This window comes from Lagopus muta, chromosome 18, assembly GCF_023343835.1.
Source record: "Lagopus muta isolate bLagMut1 chromosome 18, bLagMut1 primary, whole genome shotgun sequence".
NCBI classification, from domain to species: Eukaryota; Metazoa; Chordata; class Aves; order Galliformes; family Phasianidae; genus Lagopus; species Lagopus muta.
The window spans coordinates 4,151,590-4,160,191 of record NC_064450.1 but is presented as its reverse complement, the minus strand read 5'-3'; the positions used below and the strand labels follow the sequence as shown (position 1 = coordinate 4,160,191).

At 49.6% G+C, this 8,602-nt stretch overlaps 1 long non-coding RNA gene across 1 annotated transcript; it reads left to right on the top strand.

Annotated features, from left to right (window-relative positions):
- The first annotated feature begins 786 nt into the window (after nt 1-786).
- On the top strand, nt 787-8,286 carry LOC125702118 (uncharacterized). Its single transcript, XR_007380450.1, has 4 exons — nt 787-814; nt 4,073-4,163; nt 5,075-5,182; nt 5,699-8,286. It is a non-coding gene; the product is annotated as an uncharacterized LOC125702118 (long non-coding RNA).
- Nucleotides 8,287-8,602: the final 316 nt, after the last annotated feature.

Below are 8,602 nucleotides of genomic sequence, written 5' to 3'. Positions count from 1 at the left end.
CTTCAGCTGTGAGCTCACCCATTGCAGAAACACGTGCTTTGCTTGATCCTCTGTGCGTAACGGCACAGCTTGACCCAGGAGCGTGGGTCCTGTGGGTGCATGGAGGAAAAAAGCACAGCCATAAGGATTTGTTCAGTGAGTGTCAGGAAGATGTTGCAGGGTGCAGTGAAGCCATGCAATGTGCCATGCTGCTGCCCACCTGAGCATGGCCAGGTCGTGCTCCCCAGGCAGGAGATGGAGCTCTGCCTCCAACCAAACAACACCCAGTGTGCAGCCAGGGTTTCGCTCCATGCTGCTGCAATGCAAGCAGTCAACTTGCAAAGACAGGGATGGGAAGAGAGAAAGCAGCCGGGTGAAAGCACGGCCTTTGCCAGCACTGCTTCTATTTATGTTTCCACTGGGTCAACAATAATCCCCCCACAGCTACAAGCACATAAAAATTGATTCTTTTGTGAAGAGGTTGATGGATTCGTTGGTCAGGGCACTCGCTCTGATCCCGCTGCCCTCTGGACAGTGCTGAAATTTATGAAGATGCTGTGCATTCCTTTGCAGAGGGCTGAATAGCTTCTGGAAAAGAGAGCAAATGCTTTTAGCTCAGGTCCTGGGCTCAAGCCAGACCTGAGGTGCTCATAGTGGAAATGCTGTCACAGCTTGATGCACTGACTGAGCACCTGGTGGAAAGACAGGGACAACCCACGGGAGCTCAGGTGCACACAATGCCAGGATCCACCCCTTCCCAGCCTTCATTTAAGCATTGGCAGTGGAGGTGAGGGTATCTTGCTGAAGATCTCTGCATACCTGAGGTCTTCTGAAGGTAAGCAGCTTTTTTTTTTTCCTTTATTTCCATATCTACAGCTGTTGCATTTGAGCAAATCCTCACTTGCTGCAGCCTAGGCCCTTGCTGCTCTGCTGTCATTGCTGTGCTTTCCATTATGTTAGAGTGCTGCTATAAATAAGGGCAGAGCTCCATCCCATGAAGTTGTTAGCCTCCCCTGGCCAGGGGGGAGTGGGTTTTGCTTTGCTGTGTGGCTCACGGTCCTGTGAGTGTCCTTATGCTGCTTGGAACCACTTTGTCTTCAACAAGTGGTAGGGAGCTGCCCACCAAGGCCCACATATTTTTTTCAGCTTTATCCTCAGTGCTACTAAATCCTCAGTGCTATGGGATTGGAGACGTTTGCAGGGCAGCAGTAGTGCAGATGGGGGTTGTGTACAAGCCATCATATCCCAGTGAGTAGTTTGTGCCCTTTCCATCTCCCTTATGGCTAAGGAAGCAGCCTAGGTGTGCTCCAAAGCCATTTCTTTGAGTCCAGCTGTGTATCTCCATCACACTGAGTGCATTGCACAAAGTGCTGCCCTACAAAGGGATGCAGGTTGGAGAGGGATGGGCTATGGAGATATGCCAGCAGAACCAACCTGGGGCTTTCTAACAATTGTGTTTGCATTGAACAAAGGCTTTTAAAAGCCTTTCAGAAAGCAGCAGGCTCCTTCTGTGTAATGCAGTGGGTTTTATCACAAAACAGGGATGTGCAGAATTGCTGGCTGCGGTGCTCAGGAAGCACTCAAGGCTCACCCTCTCTGAATTTCTCTGAATTCTCTCAGTGTTTCTCTAAATTGCAGAGTGAAATGGGAAACCAGCGAGCTTGGGCATAGGTAGCATTGTTTGGAAGTGTGGCTGGGAAATATCAGTGCTGTCATGATGGAGGTGCTGCTGCCTGGCGCGGGCACAGCCCCATGATATCTCTGGCATGGGACGGGGTCCTTCCCAATCCACCTGGACCCCATGTGAATGAAAGCAGTTTTCTCCATCCCTTCCTTGACCCAAACCAGAAGGCCTTTGGACGGGCCCCTTCCCACAGCCCTGCACTACTGAGCAGAAATCCCACACAAGTCCCGAGGAATAAAGCCACGTCCCAGTTGGGTTTGGTCAATTTCAGACCCAAACTGGTGTTGCCCTCTCTGGTTCTCAGCGCACCCCATCACCAAAAGCCCAATGTGTTCATTTGCCATTGGGATGCAGCTCTGTGCTCCTTTCCAGATGGCTCTTGGTGGCACTTTGACCTCCTCCTCCTTCCTCCAAGCGGGCACACAGATGGGCTGTGCTCTCCTTCACCTCCTGCCCCAGCTCCCCATGCTATAGCTGCCAGATGGCAGTGAGCAGAGGCTGCTGTGCCCAGTGCTGCTGCCAGCATGTTATGACCACTCAGCCACACATGGAGGGAATGCTATTTCCCATCTATCTCGAGTGCTTGGTGTCATCTGGCATGGCAGCCCACAGAGCCGGGCAAGTTGCTTGAGATGCTGCCTGGATCAGCTCTGCCCTCTGTCATCAGAAAATCATAATGAAAAGTTCCAAATCGAAAGCAATTGGGTTGTGTGAGTGCACAGCAGGGTGCTCATGTGCAAGGTGGATTCTTTTATTCCCCACCTTCTGCTCTTTTGTATCTTTGGATGGGTTTTGAAAGCAAGCTGGTAGATTCAGGCACTGGTTTTCCTAATGGGAAATGTTATTGCGAGTGGTGGTGCCAAACTTACTCCTGCTGCCTGGGACAAGCCACAGGACACGTGGCAGGACACTGAAATCCACGTCCTAGGGTTCTGCTTTTTGGAATCGTAGAACACCTTGTGTTGGAAGGGACCCACGAGGAGCAGCAGGTCCAGCCCCTGGCCCCACAGAGCAGCATCCAAACCCCATGGTTGGGAGCAGGGTCCCAGCACTCCCTCAGCTCCAGCAACTCAGAGCTGTGCCTGCTGCCCTGGGGAGCTGCTCTGTGCCCGCTGCCCTTGGGGCAGAGCCCTTCCCAGATGCAGCTTCATGCATTCCCTCATTGTTAGCTTTGTACATCCAGGACATGCAGCACAGAACAATGATGGGATGGCAGAGCTTGCTGCTTCCTTGCAGCTCAGTTCTCACCTCTCACTGCAGAGGTCTGGGGGGAGACCCACGGTGGGTGGGAAAACAAAATAGTGGTGATGTCAAAAGCAAAAGTTGAGTCTGCTGTGCTGATTTCCCAGGTGAGATCTCTGCCAACATTTAGGAAGGATAAATGGGGCGAATGCAGTAATTAGAGGCATGCCAGCTCCAGCTGGATCCTGCGTGGAATGATGGAGGGGCTGAGGTGGGAATTGAGTAATGAAGGATTAAAAAGGAATCAGATCAGTAAATAAAAGCAAAGGCGTGAATCTCTGCCAACAGGTCTAAAGACAGCAGATCTCACAAAAGGAGTTATTTGCTGGCTGCTTTGGAGAGAAGAGATGTCCAGGTACCCGTAGCTCCAACACATCCCATTACCCATGGGGATGCTGCTGGCTCAATCTGCAAGGAAAAGCCAGGAAACCCAGTTATAAGGTGGCAGGAGAAAAGCAGACCCCACATATGTGTGGTTCTGCCCTATTCATCACATTGTCACCTGTCCTCTGGCTTCTCCTGGACTCCAGCAGCTGGGCAGAGGTGTAATGTCCGTGCAGGATCCGGCCCTGAGCTGGCTGCCGTGCTGCCTCTCTTTCCAGTTGCCATAGGAACAGACAAAGGCCTCTAAAGCATCACGGTGGGGTGCACGTCTAGGTCATGCTGTGGAGCAGGCAACCATTTTATAGTGATAATAAATTCAGGGAATTGGGAATTTGGCCGAAGTAGCGCGTGAGAAAAGGACTTGAAAAGGCAGAATGGAGATAAATGAACGAAAATAATTTTATGACAAATGACCATAGTATGTGCCAGACCCAGACAAAATCCCTCTCTGGAGTTCAGTCAAGAGGGTGTGGGAACACAGATTGTAAGGAATGATTTGTCCTCAAAGCATGAAGATAGAAAGGCAAAGGCAGTGCCTTAAAGTGTTTAGGGACTATTGGATTTCAAAGCCCTCATTACCTTCAGTCCCTGTGACGCCTGGATGAGAATTGTTGCTAGCCAAAAATTTACTGTCCTGCTATTTGCATGCTGGAGTTGGCCATCCTGCTGAAGGTCTGGGCGCTCTCTGAGTTCTGGGCATATTTTGGGTGGGCTGGTGCTGGGCAGGGCTGGCAGAAGGCTGCTTTCAGGAGCACTCATCCATGTGTTCGTGTTCTCCTGCAGCGTGGTGTGGAGATGTTCCTCATCAGCACAGGTGGTCTTCATTCATTGCCAAACCTATGCAGCAACTTCCCTGTTTGGTTTCCTACATCAGGTGAAGCAAAAGCAAACTCTTTGCTGAAATGTTCTTCACCACCAGCTCAGAGCATCACCCTTCTGGACACCCTCTGCTCCAACAGCAGCTTCCATGCATTGGGTTTCTTTAGCAAGAGTTTGCAAGCAGGAGAACACGCTGGCAGCAGTGTGGGAGCTGATGGCAGTGGTTCTCCAGCGCTGGCATCCCTTCGCTGCAGTGTCCTTGCATGCCCTAATGTCTTTTTAGGGCATGAAAAATGGGTGAAACCATGCACATTAGGTAATCTTTGTGTTTTCCCAACCCTGGGAGTGCTAATGAGGGTGGCTGGGCTGTGGATCCATTCAGATTCACTGCTGGCACGGCACAGCACGATTAACAAAGCCTGCCTGTCTCCCTCCCGAAACCCCGTTCTGTCCTTCCTCTAATTGCAGCGGGGGTTTGCAGCGTGCTTTAAATCGCCGTGTCCTGTTGGCTCCGAGAAGCAGAATTTCTCATGCTGATTTAATCACCTCATTATGTCAAACAAGTTAGAGTTATTTTGAGGCTGGCTAATAGGTGCCAATTTATACCCCTTGGCAGCGTGGGGCTGCACTTAGCCTTAGCACTTGTTTATTGTCGAGACAAAGGAAGCCTGGAGCTGGCTGCTTTCTGGTGTAGACAAAGCTCACCCGGGACCCAGGACATCTGTTGCTGGTGCTTTGCAAACACGCTTCTGCTACGGCTTTCTTTCTGATCGTTCCCTATTTGGTTTAACAAGGAGATGGTGGAAATAGCTGAGCTCTGAGTGTGGGCATCACAGGCTGCTGGGACATGAGGCAACACCTCTGCTGGGAGCGGGAGGATGGTGGTGTCTGAGGTGGAGGGTGAAGGGCTGGCTTGCAGAAGGCTGGGATAATCTCCTTGCTGCTAGCTTGTGCAATGCTTTTTAGGTTGAGCCACCCTCCAAGGCTTTGGGCTCATAGAAAAGAAGGATTTTACCTCAGCATCCTTGGTTTCACCCATTTTCCCACTGAAGCATCACTCTACAGGCTGCTGAGGTTGGTTGAGTTTGATCCCAGTCCTTTTCTTTCCTCCCTTCTTCCTCCCAGCTCAGATTTGGGCATTTTTCTCAAGCAACAAACTGGAAAGGGCAAATGTGGCAAACCCCCAGCAGGGCTGCTTTCCTCCAACTGACTGTGCAGTGGAGAGGTTACAAGCAACTGAGACCCAGCAATCACCCTTGAGCTAATCCTATCCTGGGGATTCCCTCTGCATGAGCTGCAGATCCCCAGGCATCATCCTGCTCCATCCAAAAGGACAATTGCTGGGGGCAGCTCAAAAGTTGGAGGAAGAGCTCGAGGTGCTGCTGCTCGGGGCTGGGTGGGATGCTGTTGCAGCACTGCCTCCATCATCGCACTGAGGGACGGGGTTTGGAGGGCATGGGGGGTTTGGATGGGATGACATTTGGACCAGACGATCTTAGAGGTCTCTTCCTACATTAATGATTCTGTGATTCTGCTGTTCTATGACCCTGAGCTGATGCTTTGTTTTTTTTCCATGGTCCAAATGGAAAGGAATGCTGACCACCATAGGGTTTGTGGGAATGCAATGCTGGGGAACCCGATGATGGGGCACCAAGGCAGGGCTGTGGCAGTAGCAGAGATGTGCCCTCCCCTCGGCTGCCAAACACAGCCAGCAGCAGCCGGACCTGTCAGCCACCAGCAGCAGATGTTCTCCTCCCACATCCAGGCTAATGATTGGCAGATGTTGCTTCCAGAGGAAACGAGGATATTTTCAGCATCTCTCTCTAACAAGGGCTCAGACGGAGCCCCTGGGCAGCAGAGACTGCCTCTTGCTCAGACCCAGCACTCTGCAAATTCCCTTTTCCATCTTGCTCCATCAGCTCTTGGAGGGTTCAAAGCCACCAGGGCTGGGAACTTTGTGCAATGCCTTACAGCACTTCCTTTCCACGGGATGGGGAAGGGACGAGTCTGCTCTGCTCCAGGTTTTGCTTTGTTCTTGACAGCATCTCCAGCTGCACATGAAGTCCGCTGCTATTTCAAGGTCCCTCTCCTTCCCCTCCATCCCCAGGGGCTTCTAGCTGAGCAGCAGAATAGAAAACGACAGATTATTGCTGCATCTCGCTGAGCCTCTCTCTCGCACGTAAAAGATGGTCTGTTTTGCTCACAAGCATTTTGAAAGGGAGTCAGCACAGGAAGGAACTGCACTTTTTCCAACCCTTTGTGCTTTTTGCTGCCCTGGTATCTCCCCAGGATGCCGCCTTGGCTGCGGTGCCCCAGGTCCCACTCAAGTCCCACACATCCCCCTGGACATTTCCTACCTATTCCCCAGAGCCTGAGAGCAGCACAAAGAGCTGTGAGCCCTGGTAGCATCCTGCTTGGTCTGCTTACCAGCTCTAATCTTGCTTCTCATTCATACGTCTTATTTATTCCTCTTGGGTGACAACCATCAATCTGCAGCTGTGCTTCTTTTACCCTACACTTGGCAACCTTTTTTTGGCTGAATGGGTGCAAGTTTACTTAGGCAGTTACGCTGCTGGATGTGTATTTACAGGGATTCTTCATTTCTACATTTGATTATGTTGTGTTATAGGGAATGATGCATTTCTTTTTTGTGAGAGTCTTATTAATTTTAGACTCGCTACTTGCGTCGTGGTCCATTTGGATTGAAATTGGTTTTCAATTTAAAACAGCTAAAAACCAGCATCAAAGATGGCTTTTATTAGTTAAATAAAACCATTTAAAACACGCTAACTACGGAGGAAAATAGAATCTTATCTGAGCAAGCATTTAGAACTGGTTTCCTAAACAAGATAAGTGCTCTCTGCAATGAGGGAGCTGAGTTCCTTGTACCAAACTTTCATATTCTGTATGTTTTAAAATGAATGTATTACAGTAGTTTTATTCGCGGGTAGGGAAAGGAGAATGAGGCTTTCCAGTTTTGGCTGGTGGGGCTGAGGTGGTGGGGAATGCCAGAGCAGGTTTTGCACCCAAACATCCCTTTTGCAGGGAGGATCCTGGCAGGAGAGCTGCACACGTAGCACAGGTGCTCTTTGCTTTGCGCAGTGGATTTTCCCTTCCAACCACACAAGCAGAAACCCAGCATTACAGTGCAATAGCCACAGCTGGCAGGCAGGCAGCCCATCATCTCTCTCAACGTAGAAATTGTTATTATTTGTCTTGCCACAGCACCGAATCCAGTCCATAACTTGTCTCTCTCCCTCCTAGCAAGGGTAATTTTTTCCTATTTGCAGGTCCTATCTGACAGTAATTGGCCACCGCTGCCTGGCTGCTGTTTTCACTCTAACAATACGGCACCAAATAAATGGCCCCGTGTTGCTATCAGTGGTTTTCTGCCAGTGTGGGTCACGTTATCTCGTGAAAATGAATTCTGCAGGCTGCACATAAAGAGGGACAGTGCTACCCTAATAAAAAATGGGAATCATTAGCACCACGCTAATGAAAACGTCCTGCTGGTGGGGAAGCTCTCAGCCTTTTTGGAGAGCCTGGGCATGCCGAGCTGCATTCCTAAAAGGCAGCAATGCTGGAGCAGAGTGGGGGAATTATGTGGGTTTTCTAGGGGCTGCAGACCCTCTGAGCTTGGGGACCAAAGGCATCAACAATGCATACCTGTGTGCTTTCAATTCTCTGGCAACTGGCAGCGGTTTAATGTGTATGTATCACCAGTGCAATTTTATGAGCTCTGGTCCCACTGGCATCATTTTATTTTTTTTTTTAAATCCCTTTTCCAGTGTAATTGCTGTTTGTTTTGTCATTTCTCAGTGGACAATTACAGTTCAAAAACAAGAGAGCTTTTGAAGATTGTAAGCGGAGGCTGTGGGCTTCATTAATGTGCCTTTAATACACTGTGGAAACACACTTGAACTCACCTGCCCGAGGCCTCAGACGTGGGAATCTGGCTCTGCAAAGCACTGATTATTTGATCTATTTAAAATACTTCCAGTATTAGCCTGGTCTCCTGGATACATTTCAACGTCAGCAGTTTGGGAGGCTGTAATATCTCTTCCAGGCCATTCTGCCATTCTCTAACTTGTAGGAAATGGAGCCTCAGTGTTGGAAATGCCACTGTTTGAGTCACCTGGTCTCTTTTTGACACCTACTTGTGACCGATTTGGGAATAAAGCAATAGGAAGACTAGAAAGTTGTTTGATTCAAGCTGCTTCCTCAGGCAAGCGGTTGGGACTGCACTACTGAGCCTGCCAGGCACTTTTTAAATGCTAAATTTGATACTAAAAACAAAAAGCGAGAAAGAGAGAGAGAGGAAAAAAGCCAGTTTCCCAAATAGTTTAGTTTTACTGTTTCTACTGTAAGAGAGCATTTGGCCTGATAAATCAAGGGAGTTGTGGTACTCACCACGTGGCCACCCATCCATCCTTGTATTCATCCACCCATTCGTTCATCCATTCATCTGTCTATCAATCCATCCATCCTTCTATC